Raw genomic sequence first — 16,883 nt, 5'->3', positions numbered from 1 at the left:
AAAAAAAAAATCCTTCCCTGGCTTGGGACCCCCAGGATCTAACATTCCCAAGCCAATGTATAGCTTGGAGCCTTTTCATTCATATCTCAATCTGAATGTCCCACTGGCACTTCTGAAATTGATATTATTATAGATTTAGAGCTAGAATGGACCTCAGAGGCCAGGTAGTCTGACACCTTCACAGGTTAAGGGACTTGTTAAAGATGACACAGATAGTAAGTATCAGAGCTAACATTTGGACCCATGACCTCTAACTCCAAACATGGTGCTCTTTTCACTGTATGATGCTACCTCACTTTACCCCTGAACAGGCTCCTCCATGGTTGCCACCACAGTTCACCCAGTTTCCCACATTCAGAACTATGGTGTTATTGATGATTCTTTCCTCTTCTTTCTGGTTAGTTCTATCTTTGTTCTGTCTGTGAGTTCTATCTTTGTAATGTCTCTGGTGCTTCTCCCTTCCTCTTCATTCCTGCAACCAGCCTAGAAGGGGCCCTCATTACCACTACTTGCCTGGACTATTGAAATAGTCTCCTAACAGGTCTTCCTGCCTCCACTGTCTCTTCCTGCCAGATAAAATCTTCTTTATGCTTAGATCTAACTATGTCACTCCTTTGCTTAAAATCTAGCAATGGCTCCTCATAGCCTGCATTTAAAGTCTTCTACGAGCTTGGTACCATCCTACCTTTCCTTATCCCATACTACTCTCTTCCACATATTATATGCCTCAGCTAAGTTAGACCTTTTTCTTTCTTTCTTTTTTTTATACCACTTCTATATCTTTCCTCACATTGTTCTTTGTGCCGGGAATGACATGACTCTTACTTTTACTTCTCCATCAACCCTCACCACATATTGAATTCTTGTCATCCTCCAAAGCCCAACTCAAAGACCATTTCTATTAGGAAGTCTTCCTTGAACCCTCCCCTTTGTTAAAGCTGGCAATGACCTTTCCGTGCTCTCAGACCTCACAAAGCACTTGGTTTTTCACATCTGCTATGTGCAATTTTGTATTATAATTATTTTGGTATATGTTGCCTACTAGGTTGCAAATTCCACAAAAGCAGGACCATATGTTATATAGGTCTTGTATTCTCTTCCCTCTTCCCCATTTTATCACAGTAAGGCCATGGACACAGTGTGCTGTATTTAACAGCATGCACTTAATATATTTATTGAATTGAATTTTCACTGAAAAATTTTCCATTTCCTTCTTTATAGCAATGCCATAAATTTAACTAATGGTTAAATAGGTGATATCTACTCACAAATAATTAGTGTCTAAATTTTATGGTAAACAGATTTATATATGTGTGTGTATATATATATATATACATATATATATATGTATATATATATGTATATATACATACATATATGTGTGTGTGTGTGTGTGTATATATATATATACGTATGTATGTATATGTAGGATTTAAATATAGTGTAACCTAGTCTTTGAGCATGCTCAGTTTTCCTAGCATGGAGTCTCTTGGGTCATTTACCTCATGGGTGGGGTAGTCTCCTTTGGTTGGCTACCTGCATTTTTAAAACTGTTGAGACTAAGCTGGTCTCTCTCTTTTTGCCATCTTTCTAGGCCACTCCTAGCTGCTATACCCAGCTGAACCCCTAAGAGGGGAAGGATTTTCTTTTATCCTGCTGGGAAAAATGGGTCTAGGGGTGTTTGTTTCTGTTCTGTGCTGTTTGTTCTCAGTTTCAGGGGCCACAGATAATCCCCACAAATCATGGTCACTTTGGAGCCAGGATTGCAGGTGGCATGGAGGGCAGGGGATTATATGTCCCACAGGTTGGGGGAATAACTTTCAGAAGTAAATGTCCTTCATAAAAGCTCCACTGTATTACAACAGTAGTGTCCTTTTTCACACACACACATACACACACACACACACACACACACACACACATTTATGGTAAAAGTCTCAAGACCCTTGTACAGGAACTAACCCATTTTCATGTATGTTTTGGTAGGTCCCATCTGCCCAAGAGTACTGAAAGGTTTAAACCAAAGTTAATTAAAACAAAACAAGACAAAAACCCCTCCAACACACAGAGATAAAGCACTTCAAATACATTTTTAGACAGTGAGCTAAAAATATCCATGACCTTTAAAAATTTAATTGAGCTAAAAGCAGGGAGACTTTTATTAACTAACTAGTAAGTAAAGGTGTTTAATAAACAGTCATTCAAATTCAGTTTTTGAAATCTTCTTTTAGAGTTTCTCTGCTCTTGGTCAAGCCTGTGGCCTCAAAGCAGGGTCTAACCTGGAGGAAAAAGTGCAGGGAAGCAATTTCCAGGCTTTCCTGCAGCATTTGTTCTGAGGCAGGGAGACAAAATCAAAGTGAGCACTGACAGAGAGGGCCAGGGCTGCTGTCCTCTTTCTTCCTCCTCACCCTCCCAACATCAGGCACTGGAGGACACTCGTTAGAAAGCTTTCTTTTTCCCTACATACTCCAGCTCTTGCTTTTCTGGATCACAATGCACAAATCCTTCTTTTTCTCAGTCCCACAGCTGTCTCAACAGCCGGCTCCTGCTTCCTATTCCACAGGATGTGCTGTGAAGCAAAATAATTAGCTTTTGTATTCAAGGGATTCTCTCTAGAGAAATCTAACACTTTCTTCCTCTTTGGGCTTGATTTTATTTTATTTTATTTTTTAAAGTTGAAAAACATTTCATCTCCTGTTAAAAAATAAAGGCTGCCTGTGCTATAACTAATGACAAGGGGTGGGGGTAGTTAAGAAAAGCATGGTAAGACTTCTGTGAACTGATGCAAAGTGAAGTGAGAAGAACCAGGAGATCATTGTGCACAATAAGAGCAATGTTGTAATGATAATCAACTGTGAAAGACTTGGCTACTATGATCAATACAATAATCTAAGACAATTCCAAAGGACTCATGAAGAAAAAGGCTATCCATCTCCAGAGAGAGAACTGATGAACTCTGAGTGTAATTGAAGTATAATTTTTGGGATCTTAAAAGCCCAAGGATCTGTCCTTGATCTCCTTCTCCTCTTTTTGTTTATACAGGCCAACTTAGTCACTCTTGTAGGCTGTGGGTTGATAGCTTCTAAAATCAGAGAACTCTCAAAGTGACTAGTTCCATAGGGCCTCCTCATAAAGCACTTCTGTTGATAAAGTCTCAAAAGGGATATATGACCAATAATATAGTCTGAGCCTTTGCTATACTCATTCTTTACTTAGTTTCTCTATTATAGTGGGCATTTTTTTTTAAAAATCACTAGTCTCTCAGTGGAAGAAAAATACTTGTATTAGTTTTCAACTCAAATTTGTCCTTTAGTCTAGACTTACAATCTATTGGTATACCCAGCAGCGTGGGGTCATGGGAAGAGTGATGGATTAGACTTGGGAGATTTAGGTTCAAAAATTGGCCCTGATACTATCGCTGACTGTGGCAAGGTCCCTTGACTTCTGTACCTTAGTTTTCTCATCTGCAAAATGGTGGATAATACTACTTGTGCTACTGATCTTCCAGAGCTGTTGTGAGGTAAAGGTTTAACCATATGAATGAGCTAGGTAGCTCTCTTGGCATCTGCACTTTCCCTTCTCTCCTTATGACCAGAGCCTGCTAATAGATCATTTTAGTTTCTTCTTTGGCAGCTGCCACCTCTAGCACTACTAGTGCCTAGCTGTTGCTATGGCAACTAGTGATTTAAAAAAAATGCCCACTATAATAGAGAAACTAAGTAAAGAATGAGTATAGCAAAGGCTCAGACTATATTATTGGTCAAATATCCCTTTTGAGACTTTATCAACAGAAGTGCTTTATGAGGAGGCCCTATGGAACCAGTCACTTTGAGAGTTCTCTGATTTTAGAAGCTATCTACCCACAGCCTACAAGAGTGACTAAGTTGGTTTTTCCCTCTTGATTTGAACACAGTTTTCAAGGATGGCTGTATATGTCAGGCTTTGCTTGCCAGAAGCTATTGCTTCCTCCCTTCCACACACTTTTGGCCTCATCTAAGTGATCTGATCATACTTGCAACCTCAGGCTAGCTGTATTGGGATTGCTTCTTGCCTGAGTAGAAACCAGCCAAAAGACATGAGAAAGAGAATTCCTTAGGTATTAAATTCTTTCTTGGTGCTGGTGTCCTGTTTTTTTCCCTTGGTTTATCTTTTTCTTTCAGTTTCTTAGGATTTCCTGGTTCCTGACTATTGTCTTGAACTTTCTGATCTCTTGACTTACTTTGTCTGCCCTCTGGTGTTTGTGCCCTCCCAGGTCCAAAATGTCTAACTAATCTGGCCAGTTGCTTGTTCCAACCGTCAATATTTGTAGAGAGCTTGGCAAACTACTTGCGTTAGTTTTCAGCTCAATCTTGTCCTTCAGTTTATACTTCCAATTTTGTGTTGTTGACGTTGTTGACAATGTTGTCATATCCAGCAGCATGACCTCATGGGAAGAATGATGGGATCAGGGTTGGGAGATATGGGTTCAAAAACTGGCTCTGATACTATCTGTGAGTATGGGCAAGCCACTTGGCTTCTGCCCCATAGCCTCACTCTGACCTTATTGGAACTGAACTCATTCTAACTCTGGACTCGTATCTGGTCTCTGACTCTGTAACTCTACCTTTACTACTATCTTTCAGGACCTACCTTTATCTTCAGAACTGTCTCCAGCTCCTAGACTCCTCTACTCCCTGATCTGCCATCTGAGATCTACTGCTGTCCATAATCCTGGTGCTGACACTGTGTTTGTGGGAAACTTTCTTTCTTTCTTTCTTTTTTTTTTTTGGTAAGCATTCTTGTAGTCAAGTGATATGGAGGGGAGGAGAGGAGGGGAGGCTAGATATGTAAAGGGATAGGCAGGAGGTGAAGGGATGGCATTAGGAAATGTGGGTGGAGCCAGTATTAATTCTGAGTTTTGAAAATAATTTTCAAGGCTGCTCTTGCACATAGCTGACATCTCTATGACTCCCACACAGTACTTTGCTGGGATTAAAACTACTGGCTGACACTTCAAACACATGCCTACGCTGCTGCTTTGGTGCTTCACTACCAATTTGAGAAGAGATGCTTCTTGCTTCAATAAATATCCTTCTTCTACTCCTGAAGTTCCTGGGGCCAAAGATTAGCTACTTACAACTTCCCCTTAGTCGCCCCCTATGTCCAGGACAGCAGTCCTTTTGGATGCCTGCACTAATTTACAATGTCGTGATTGCGAAGACTAAAGTTGCTTTCTGAATGAATATTTATATGTCAGGAAGACTTGGTTTTGAATTTTGCCACAAGCACTTAAGAGCTTAACTCTCCACAAGTCACTTAAGCTCTTGGTTCTTTGGTTTCCCCATTTGTAAAGTGGAGATGATAATAAAATCACTACCTCCCAGGGCCATTGTGGGTATCAAAGGAGATAATATGTACAAAGTGCTTTTTAAACCTTCAAGCAATATATGAAAGGGCAGTTATTATTATTATTTCTCCCATTATCTAGACCAAGGATTCTTAACCTTTTTTTTTTGGTATCATAGATATTTTAGGTAAAGGAAGCCTAGGAACCCTTTCTTAGAATTATGCTACTGAATGCATAAACTAAAATACATAGGATTATAAAGGAAATCAATTATATTGAGATAAATATATAACTCCCCCCCCGTCCAAGTTCACAGATCCCCTGAAATCTATTTTGTGAATCTCAAGTTAAAACCCCTGGTCTAAAGAGTTTGGGAAGTTTTAACATCATCATTTCTAACACCGGTAGAGTGGGGAGAGTACACACATTTATTGGTGAAATGTGACCTTCCAAAGGCCTGATTCTAGAGCATCAGCATGGGAGCTAGAGAAAGAGAAGGCAGCTGTCCTGATTTTCATTCCAAGGCTTTTTTCTCCTGGCATGTGTCACTTTGGATCAGTACCAGGGACAGCAGCATTATCCTCTAACAAGCTTAGCTGAAGAATGAGTCTATTCCTCATGGTCCTAGGCCAGAAAGGATGTATTCAAATGGACTCCATTTAGGTTTTGCCTTGGGTGGTGGTTAGGGACTGAATGCAGGTTTTTTCAGTAGGCCCCAAAACGGAATCCTCAGGGTCAACAGAGCAAGGTAACCCATTACTCCAGAGTCAAAGCAAAGGCCTTTTAAGAAGAGACCCATTGTTTCCAAGCTTCATTTGCTGGAATCATCATCATGGGATTTCACTGATTCTCTGACAAAAGAAATAGGATCTTAAGGATGATATGGTTCAGCTGCCTCATTTTTGCAAATGAGGAAACTGAGGCCCAAACAGAATAAATGATTTGCCCGAGGTCACATAGTTAGCACATGGTAGGCACTTAATAAATGTTTATTGACTGAATGAATGGTAGAGGAGGACCTAGATATTCTGACTGATAATATAATGTGTGTTCTATTTATCTTGAACAGTCATTCTGAAGTCTGCATAGGTGTAATTGATAGACAGCTAACATTGAACTAATGACCACGGAAGGATGCCATCACCAGCTCTCCTATTAGTTTCATCTCTGGATGAGAGAGCATACTGTATCTGTATCACAGGGCATCCCAATCACCATAGACCTGAAATGGATTATTAGAAGTCAACCAGACTCCAGATCCATGCCCTGCATACTAAGGAAGCTAATATTCCGTCTATTAGGCTCCGCCACTTTCCAACTCAATCCCATTTTCCACCTGCTTTCCTTTTTGTCAGCTCCTAGTTGACAATTTATACGTTTTCTTTGCTTTACTGATCCCTACCTCCATCCCTGGCAGTTCTGTATCTCTATTCTTCCTTATTAGGAGAGGAATCAGCTTCTCTAGGAAACCTCTCAGCCTTTGAATCCATCATTATCTGCTACTGTCCTCAATTTCCTTGTGTTTCCCTTCCTTGTCACTACTATGACTCCTCTGGGAGATGGCAGGAAGTTAAGTTATGCTAATAGTTTATCCCAATCCTAAATCTTCTGTTCTGATCCTACAGAAATGTTCCAGAAGTTGAGTTTCGGTACCACCCACTCCAAATCTTTTCAACAGAAATAGTTTGGTAAGTCTCAGAACAATTAGGAGAAAGTCTCAGGGTAGAAGGAAAGAGAGGCTAGGGCAGGCTCAGCTTGCTCTTTGGAAAGTTGACTCCAGTTAGTACTTCTTCCTTCAATAGATATTGACATTGTAACCTTGGACAAGTCATTCCCAACTCCCCACCTAGAGAGATGGATATAGCTAAGATAGGGCTGGGACCTTTCTTCTTCTTCCCCTCAGGCTGGACTTTCCAAATAGGTGGAGTCTGTATACATGTTCACCACCTCTTTGTATAACTGAAAGCCCTACAAATGAGGCAAAAACAGGTTAAGTGACTTGCGCAGGGCCAAGGTAGAAAATCCTTTGACTCTTAGGCTCTCTTGTCTTTCCATGGCTTGCAAAAAGGAAATTGTTTTAAGAGGAAAAACAATTGCTACCAGGCAATGTAGCAGCAGATGTAGAGTCAGATGACCTAGATTCTAGTATTAGGTCTGTCACTTACTAGATGTTTGACCTTAGGTAATTCACTTAACTTTTTGGGTCATGGTTTCCCCCTCTGTAAAATGAGAGGATAGACCTAGATAATCTTTAAGACCTCTTCTAGCCTTTGAGCTGAGGTTACTTAGTAACATGGGATTTAGAGCTGGAATTAAGGTTAGCTAGTTCAAACTACTCCCTTAATGGATGAAGAAACCATGGAAGGTAAGTGACCCGGCCAGGGTCAAACATTTTCCTGGCAGCACTTCTGATTCTTCCAGATTTTGCCATCAGACTCTTATGTGGGTACCTTTCTTCCTTCCTCCACCCATTCAAACTCCTTTCATGTGTTATCTTCCCCCAATATAATGTCAGATCCTTGAGGGCAGGAACTAACTTTTTTTTTTTGTTTTCATTTGTATCTCCAGTGCTTAGACCATTATCCTGGACATAGTAAGCACTTAATAAATGCTTGTTACCTGCCTGCCATATTGGAAGTAGCAGAGCCAGTGTTTGAACTTGGGCCTTTTGGCTCCAAATCTTTAATCATATTATGCGGCTTCTATGTACTTTATAAGAGGCAGTTTGTTGTAGCAGTTAGAACCAGACTTAAAGACAAAAGGACACAAGTTCAAATTCTATCTCTGACATATACTGGCTATGTGACCCTGGGCAAGTCACTTAACCTTCCTCTGGCTCAGTTTCCTCATTATAAATGGGGATAAAATCTACCTCTCAGGGTTGTTGTAAAGATAAAATAAGGTAATATTTGTAAAACACCCTGCAAACCTCAAATGCTAGCTATTATCACTACTACCACTATTATTATTCAGATCAGAAATGGATTTATTTCTTGGCAAGGGGACAACATACTACTGTGTTTGTGCATTTTAGAAGGACTGCTCCATGAAGACACACTCAGTTTGTTTTCCAAATGACCTAAAGCTACTGGGTATGGAAATCAACAGTATTCTACATACTCGAAGAATGTTAATAAGAGATATTAAAGATTGACAGTCGATGGGGGAACGCAGAATGACAGCAATGATACCTGTTCTTGATGCATCATTTGTCACTTTACGATTCACAAAGCACTTTTTTCCAACTACCCTGTTCGTTCTTTGTTAATGACCAAGAAAATAGGGGCAGGGATGGTGGTCACTAGACTGTCTTCTGGAGAACATAACCATTCAGAATAATAGTGGCTGACATTCATATAGCACCAGAAATGCAGTAACTCATTTGATTTTTACCATCTCTCACCTAAGGTAAGGAATGCAGGCCTTATAATCTCTATTTCACAAGTGAGAAAGCTGAGGCTCAGAGGAATGATTTGCTCAAGGTCACATAGTTTTTTTTTTCTTCAAGTCAGCAAGTATTTATTAAGTGCCTACTGTGTGCCAGACACTGTGCTAAGAGCTGGGGTGCAAAGAAAGGCAGAGACAGTCCTTACTTTCAAGAAGCTTGGGGTCTCATGAAAAAGAAGACAATGTGCAAACAATTACATACAAACAGAACTGAGAAAACCCACTGAGATGAGTAGTTAAAGCATATTCAAAGAGATGGAAAAGGAAAACTGAGGCCCCAGAGATAGGCAGAGGCTTTCCCATGGTCACAGAGAGTTTGTGCCAGAATCAGGAACTTCTGCCCCCTGGAACCACACTTTTTTCACTGCAGAGAGGTCCCACAGTTAAGAAGCAGAGCTTGAGCCAAGGCCTTCTAGAGCCAAGGATCAGGTTCTTTCCATTACGCCACTGTCTTCTACCAGCTTTGAGGATTCAGTCATTTAATCACTAAGAATTTATCAAGCACCTACTCTGTTCCAAGCACTGTCTTAGTTGCTGAGGATACAAAAGCAAAAAAGGAATATGGCTGCCCTCAAGAGGCTTACATTGGGGGGCGAGCAAAGAACACAACATGAACACAGAATGGTAAATACAAATATAGAAACTGGGCCTGAACTAAGCTCGTGTCACAGAGTGGAGAGAAGTGGATAGCTGCAAGATGCAAGAGGTGTTTTAGAGGCCAAATCGAGAAGATTTAGTAACTGATTGCTTACAAGGGAGAGGGAAAAGTGTAGGATGACTTTGATCTAGCAAATTTAGATGACTAGAAGCATGGTGATGCTCTTGAAAGAAACAGCAAAGAGCAGGAAGATAGTGAGGTTTGTTTTGGACATGTTGAGTTTCAAATGTCAATGGAACATTCATTTGCAAATGTCCAATAAGCTTGATGTAGGGATGAGCTCAGGAGAGAGACTGGAGCTAGATATATCTGTCTGGGAGTCACCTGTATAGAGGTGATAATTAAATTCACTGGAGCTGACCTACTCCCCAAGAGAAAGATTACCTTTATTTAAGGATAGGGGCAGTCAATTGAGGAATTAATGGGGTTATGGGACCTGAACCTCAAAAAGGAAAAGACCCTCAGTCCTTGAACTTTCCCACACTATCCTAAGACCATGTCTTTGCCTTGAACTTTCCCACACATTTCAGCAGCCCAGATCTCTGATTCTCCTGAGGCATCTGGCCCATCCTGCTCAATAATCCTTTTAACTGTCCTTTCATTGTGGCCCTTTGACCCAGCCCAGCCTTTCATTGTCTGTTACCTCTGGACCACCCCAGGCTACTTGCCATTCCTTAATGCCATCCAAATTTTCTCACAGTTTTTTTTTTCCTGTATAAAAGTACTAATCTTGTGGGGAATTACAGGTGGCAGACCCTGCATGCACTTCCAGACTCATTTGATGTGTTGGTTGTTATTATGGAACTACTGTTTTCCCCTCTTTTTGAAAAATAATTTATTACAAATGAGGGCTCATTGAGGGAGGGGCAGTGGGAGGGACATATCTGGGAATGAAAATTATTTTTTAAAAAATTATTTTCATGTTTAAAGTTTCTATTCTAGTATATGTATGAGGAGGGGTAGTGGCTTTTTAAAAAATGTCTGTTTTTTCTAAATTTCCTAAAATTATCATCTCTCAGATGCTGAGACCCTTGTGCCATTTTCATTCTTTGTTATCCTGAGTGCTCTTATAAATAGTTCAACACATAATTAACAAATGCTTGTTGATTACTGGCTTCTTTTTCCTCCTAAGACCTATAGAGATGAGACTTCCTTGAGAGACAGGAATCAGGAGGGAAATTAACAGTAAATATCTCCAAAAAAAGTCACTCATGTCCATAAGGATCTTTTATGAAAGATACTCTATCTCTCTTATACTTCTACAAACATGGGAAGGGGGTACATTTTCTTGTCTCTTCTTTCAAGGACAAGCTTGGTGAGTATCAGAGGGATCTGGGTTAAAGCTGGTCTTTTGAAAAAAATGGGGGGCAGCTAGGTGGTGAAGTGGATAGAGCTTCAGCTTTGGAGTCAGGAGGACCTGAGTTCAAATCCGGCCTCAGACATATGACACTTACTACCTGTGTGACCCTGGGCAAGTCACTTACCCCTACTTCCTCCCCAAAAAGCAGAACAAAAGAAGCTTTCAGAGATCAACATTTTACATTGCCTTTGGGCAGAGCGCTCACAAGTAAAAGTGTGATAACCTATGTAGGCAGAGGGAAGGGAAATAGAAGGCAGGAAAGAAAGAGGGAGGGAGGAAGGCAGAGAGGAAGGAAGGAAGGCAGGCTGGCTGTGTTGCTGAACTGGCCAGTTCCACTTTGATTCCCAGTGGGCAGCTCCTTTTGACTAAGTAAAGGGGCCATTCTCTGCCTCAATTCTTATTAAGCTTTAATCACTGAATGGGTGTTGCTTCAGTCAAACTGAGACCTGTTAAAGACCTTAGCTTGAAAAGGCCAACATCTCCCACCGCATCTTGGGACACGTCTAGTTGTTTTGATCTATATCTGGCCACTAGACCCAGATGGCCCCAGAAGAGAAAGGGAGACCGGTGATTTTGCACAGCACTCCCTCACTTAAATCCAATTCACTTACATGTCATGGCATCACTTCCTTGATGTCATGGGCCTCTTCGAGAATGAAGGACAAATAACAACCAGTCTTGTCCCTATCAAATTCGAAGGTTTGCTAGAAATCTTGCCTGCCCAATCGATGTATAATAAACCTTGCTACTCTGACTGAAAGAAGGCTTGAGTGGTCGAATTCTTTTGAGGCAGACCTGCCCTGTACCCTTGCATTTTGGGTTTCCTAGCACCCCAAACTGCAACAGAATCATTTTACTGACTTGAAATGTTCCTTCTCAATTTGCAGCTGTTATAGTCCCCTTGAAGAGTAGTAAAAGGTTGGTTACTGAGAACAGCATACCCTAGGGAGAAATGAATAAATTCTATTACTGACATCCATTCTCCCTTGGGCTAGATCCACACTAGTTGACGATAACCCAAATATAAAGGATTAAATTCTCTGCCACTCTCTTGCCCCAATAAGTAAGCTCTGTGGGACACTGGAGAGAGCATTGGACCTGAGTCAGGAAGCTCTGAGTTCAAATCCTGCTTCAGACATTTATTAGCCATGTGACCCTGGGCATATCACTTAAACTCTCTTTGCCTCAGTTTCCTCACCTGGGAATAATAGTAGTACCTACCTCACAAGGTTGTTGTGAGGATAAAAAATGAGACAATATTTGTAAAGTGCTTAGCAAACCTTGAAGTGCTAGTATTAAATTGCTAGCTACTATTATTTACATGTATGTGTCAACATTTCCTACGAAGAATGCCTTTTTGGGAGATCAAACAAATGGGAAAAGGACCCACATGTACAAAAATATACATAGCAGCTCTTTTTGTGGTGGCAAAGAATTGGAAATTGAGAGGATGCCCATCAATTGGGGAATGGCTGAGCAAGTTGTGGTATATGAATGTAATGGAATACTATTGTGCTATAACAAATGATGAACAGGCTGACTTCAGAAAAACCTGGAAAGACTTATATGGTCTGATGCTGAGTGAAGTGAGCAGAACCAGGAGGACTTTGTACACAATAACAGCCATGTTATACAATGACTAAGATTGTTAAACTGAACCTTTCTCAGCATTATGAGGATCTAAGACATTTCCAGAGGCCTCGGGATGGATAATGCTGTTCATGTCCAATGAAAGAACTATGGAAGTCGAATCGCTATCATTTATTTTTACCTTCTGTTGAGTTTTGTTTCATCTTTCTGATGGTTCCTCGTATTGGTTTTAATTTTTACTTACAACTTCACTAATGTGAAAATATGTTTAATGGGTATGTAAATGTAAAGCCTATATCAGATTGTGCGCCATCTTGGGGAGGGTGGGGGGGAGAGGAAAAGGGAGAAAAAATTTCAACTCAAAAGCATATGGAAAAAAAAAAAAGAGAATGCCTCTTTGGGGCCATAAAGACAAAGACCAGACAGATTGCTCCTTCCATTGCAGCGATGAGCACACCGGGAGGAAATTCCTTTCTACCTGCTTCCCACAGTGAACTTAGATACCCATCTTCTAGTTCTCATATTCTGCTTCATTCTATCACTAATTATCCAATGTTACAATATCTGAACAAGGAAAAACCAAACCTTTTGCAACATACCGAAAATTGTCATGCAGCAATCTTCTTTGAAAGAAGTGTGGGTCCACTCAGTGCTGCACCATGTGAATCCTGCAAGATACAGAACACAGGTAGAATGAGTTCATTCAGTCCGGAAAACAATTGCTTGCATTTATACAGCACCTAATAGTTTGCAAAACACTTTCCTTGCAAACTTCCCTGGGTACAGAGGCAGTGTGTTGTGGTAGAAAAAGTATGGGATTTGATGTCAGAGTTGTTGTTAAGTTATTTCAGTTGTGTCTGACTCTTGGTGACCCCGCTTGGGGTTTTGTTGGCAAAGATACTGGAGTGGTTTGCCATTTCCTTCTCCAGCTTATTTTGCAGATGAGGAAACCAAGGCAAACAGAGTGAAGTGACTTGCCCAGGGTTACCCAGTTAGTAAGTGTGTAAGGCCAGATTTGAACTCTGGAAGATGAGTCTTCCTGACTTCAGGTTGGGTGCTCTGTCCACTGCCCCATCTAGATGCCTTTGAAATCAGAGGATTTCAGTTCAAATCCATATTCTGTTACTTATTACTGTGTGACCTTGGGTAAGTCACAACTTCTTTGGGCTTCAGTTTCCTTATCTTTACAATGGGGGAGCTGGACTAGATTCCTCTCTAAGGACTCTTCTTGCTTGCCATGATCAGGGAACCCGCAGTTGAGGTAGCTTATGTGCAATGTTATCTCCATTTTACAAATGAGGAAACTGAGGCCAAAGAGGCTAAATGCATTGGCCATAGTGACACAGCTTAATAAGTAGAAGAGTCGGCACCAACTCAAAGCCAGGTCTTCTGACTCTCAGACTCTTATCTATTGTAATACACTGCCTCCCTTTTGGCTAATGAACATGTGTGTTTTCCCTGGGATTTGATACAAAGTATTCCCCCCCTTTTCCTTTATAAGTCTGATGACTGATACTTACTTGAGCTCTAGATTCTATTTTAAATATTAGAAAAAGGGAAATATAAATGTTTTATATTTCATTTACTTCATAATCTCTTCTTTGGGTAAAATAACACTAATTTCTTTACCTTTCTGCCTCGGTCTGACTTTCTGACTCTTTAATACTATTGAAACCCGCAGCATAGATGCTTAGGATATGTTTGTTAAATTCAGTTGTGGCTTTTCTGGAAGTTCCAAACTCAGTCAATACACATTTTATACTATGCACTAGACACTGTACTAAGCTCTGAGGATACAAGAAAAGTAAAAAAGACTGTTCCTGCTCTCAAGGCGCTCACAATCTAATAAGGAAGACACCACCTAAACCACAAGCCGAGCTATAGACAGGATAACCTGGAAATGCTGAATAGAGGGAAGGCTCTAGAATTAAAAGGAGTTGGGAAAAGCTTCCCATAGGAGGTGGATTTTTAGTTGGGACCTGAAGGAAGCCAGGGAAGCCACCTGGGGAAGCCCAAAGTGGAGTACACTAGTAAAGATTTGGCCAAGGTTAAATACAAAGGCAACGACAACTCCTGTTTTGATAGGGCTTCAAGGTTTACAAAACATTTTTCTCACAACAACCCTATGAGGTAGGAAGTGTAAACACTAGTACTCTCATTTTACAGAGGAGGAAATGGTGGCCCAGTTTCCCCAGACAGGAAGTGGCAAATAGGTGATTCAAATCCTGGCCCCCAGCTTCCATATCCAAAGTCCTTTGCACAAACACTGCTGCCTCGTGCATGCTGCCGTTCATGCATTGGGATGCTTATTTTCTCTAGTGACAAAACGATTTAGTGTCTTTTCCCAGCTACTTTTAAATCTCCTTGGTTGTTGTACATTTTTGTATTCGTGAAATGTGGAAAGTACTGGAGCTCCCCAGGGAAAAGAGTGGGCATCCTGCTGTTTCCACATGAGTGGGTACAGGTGTGAGAAGAGGCCAGAGGGAATGAGGAGGTGGAATAAGGCTGAGGACCAGCAATAAGCCAACTTCCAAGTGACGTGCAGTAGACAGTCAGTCAATTAATAAACATTTAGTAAGCATCTACTATGTGCCAGGCACTGGGCTAAGTGCTGGGGATACAAAATGAGGCAAAAGACAGTCCCTGCCCTCAAGGAGGTTGCAGTCTAATGGGGGAGACAACATATAAATAAATATATACAAATAAGTTATATATTGGATAAATTGGAAATAATTAAAAGAGAGAAAGCATTAGAATTAAGAGGAGTAACATGGTATATGGACCAAAGGAATGGATTTGGAGTCAGAAGACCTGTGTTCAAATCCTGACTCATGCTTATTATCTCTGTGATTTTTGGGAAGGTCACTTCCCCTCTCAAGGACTATTTCCTCAACAATAAAATGAGGAGATTGAAGTAGATACTTTAAAGCCCATTTCCAACTCCAAATTATATGATCAGAAAATTCTTTCTGTGATCAGGAGTTTATGGTTGGTACTTTGCATACTATAGAATAAATTAGCAGAGGCTTGACACTCAGAGCAAATTCAGTTGTATAGGAGAGGGGGAACTGAGGCCAAGACATGTAGCCATTGTCATGATCTTCAGTGTCCCACATGGAATGGATTCCTAGGAAATGAGTAAGAAGTTTGTCCCCGTACTGTGGCATCGAGTTAGTTCAGTGGTGCAGACAGCCTGCCCCAGGAGAGGGGCATTCTGATCTTTGGGTGGTGGTTCTCACCTCAGAGTACTAACATGGGGCCTTTTTTCCCAGGTGGTCCCCTGTGCATTTCAAATTGCAGGAATATCACCCCCTCCCAATGTAGCTATGCTGGGGCAAAGTCCCAGTGGCCCTGTCCTAGTAATAGCTCTGTAAAATGAATTTGAATCTAGCTGGCCCTCAGGAAGAAAGACTCAAGTGACTCGCTAAACAAATTGTATTTTCATATGTCTTTACCTTCTCTCTCTAAAGACCTAACAGTTAAGGATGAAATTAAGCAGCTTGGCTCTGCCACTTACTACTTGTGGGGCCTTGGGCAAATCATTTAACTTTTTTGGGGCCTTGGTTTCCTCATTTGAAAAATGATGACCTTTAGCATCCTTTCTAGCTCTGAGTCCGACAATCCTATGCCAGCTATAGTGGGCCTCTGCTTTCTACCTTGTCTCCTAAATCAAAGGGCACCCCTTGGGCCACCAGTTTTGTACGCTCCCCATTGTGCCGAGAGCTCCTGCAGGTACCGCCATCTGTTCCTCCCGGGCCACTGACACAGCCTGCACATTTACTTTTACTTTGAGGCTGCAGAGACCTAACAGCAGCTGCTAGGATTCATGAGCAGGCAGCACCAGCTGGTAGGTGCAAGCTTTGCAACTTCTCAGATTCTGTCTCTCCATAGGGTTTTATAAGATTGTAGAGAAAATGTGGCCCCGTTAACTTGACCTACCCCCTCCATCTTCCACACAAGAAGTCAGGAGAGCCATCAGATTTTTAAAGATAAATTACTCATTAAAAAAATCCTCAAATGCGGCAGCGGCCGCAGCAAGCAGCAGCTCAGGCACAACTGTTTGAGTCACCTGATACAAATAAGAGATGGGACAAATTGCATCTTCAGCTTGCCTTCTTGCAAAGACATCCAGAGAAGAACAGCTTTTCTTTTGCTAAAGCACCAGTGACCATGAGTCAGATCTGTAAGTCTCCTTCCCTTTTCTCCCAGTCTTGTTTCTGGGGTTACAGGGAAGGTCCCCTGAATAGTCTGTGGTAGCCCATTTCACAGAAATGTTATGAGGCCATCTCATTCAATTTCTAGTTTTCAATTTAGAGAGAATGTATCCACTAAGGCTAAAGGAATATACTAAAAAGGAGTAGGAAAGTCGATGACCCTATTTAGGATTCTCTTGGCAAAAATACTGGAGTGGTTTTGGTATTTCCTTCTCCAGCTCATTTTACAGATGAGGAAACTGAGGCAAACAGGGTTAAATGACTTGTTCAGGGGTCACACAGCTAATA

General features: G+C 41.1%; 1 protein-coding gene across 1 annotated transcript in view; it reads right to left on the bottom strand.

Annotated features, from left to right (window-relative positions):
- SMPD3 (sphingomyelin phosphodiesterase 3) overlaps positions 1-16,883 on the bottom strand; it is a 266,077-nt gene that overhangs the window by 71,354 nt on the left and 177,840 nt on the right. Inside the window, exon 3 of the mRNA XM_020989278.2 lies at positions 12,981-13,049. The gene's annotated coding sequence lies outside the window, so the exon portion shown is untranslated. The remainder of the gene's footprint in view (positions 1-12,980; positions 13,050-16,883) is intronic.

The sequence above is a fragment of the Phascolarctos cinereus genome, unplaced genomic scaffold (assembly GCF_003287225.1).
Source record: "Phascolarctos cinereus isolate Bilbo 61053 unplaced genomic scaffold, phaCin_HiC Scaffold_2;HRSCAF=192, whole genome shotgun sequence".
NCBI classification, from domain to species: Eukaryota; Metazoa; Chordata; class Mammalia; order Diprotodontia; family Phascolarctidae; genus Phascolarctos; species Phascolarctos cinereus.
This window is presented reverse-complemented; position numbering and strand designations above follow the sequence as displayed.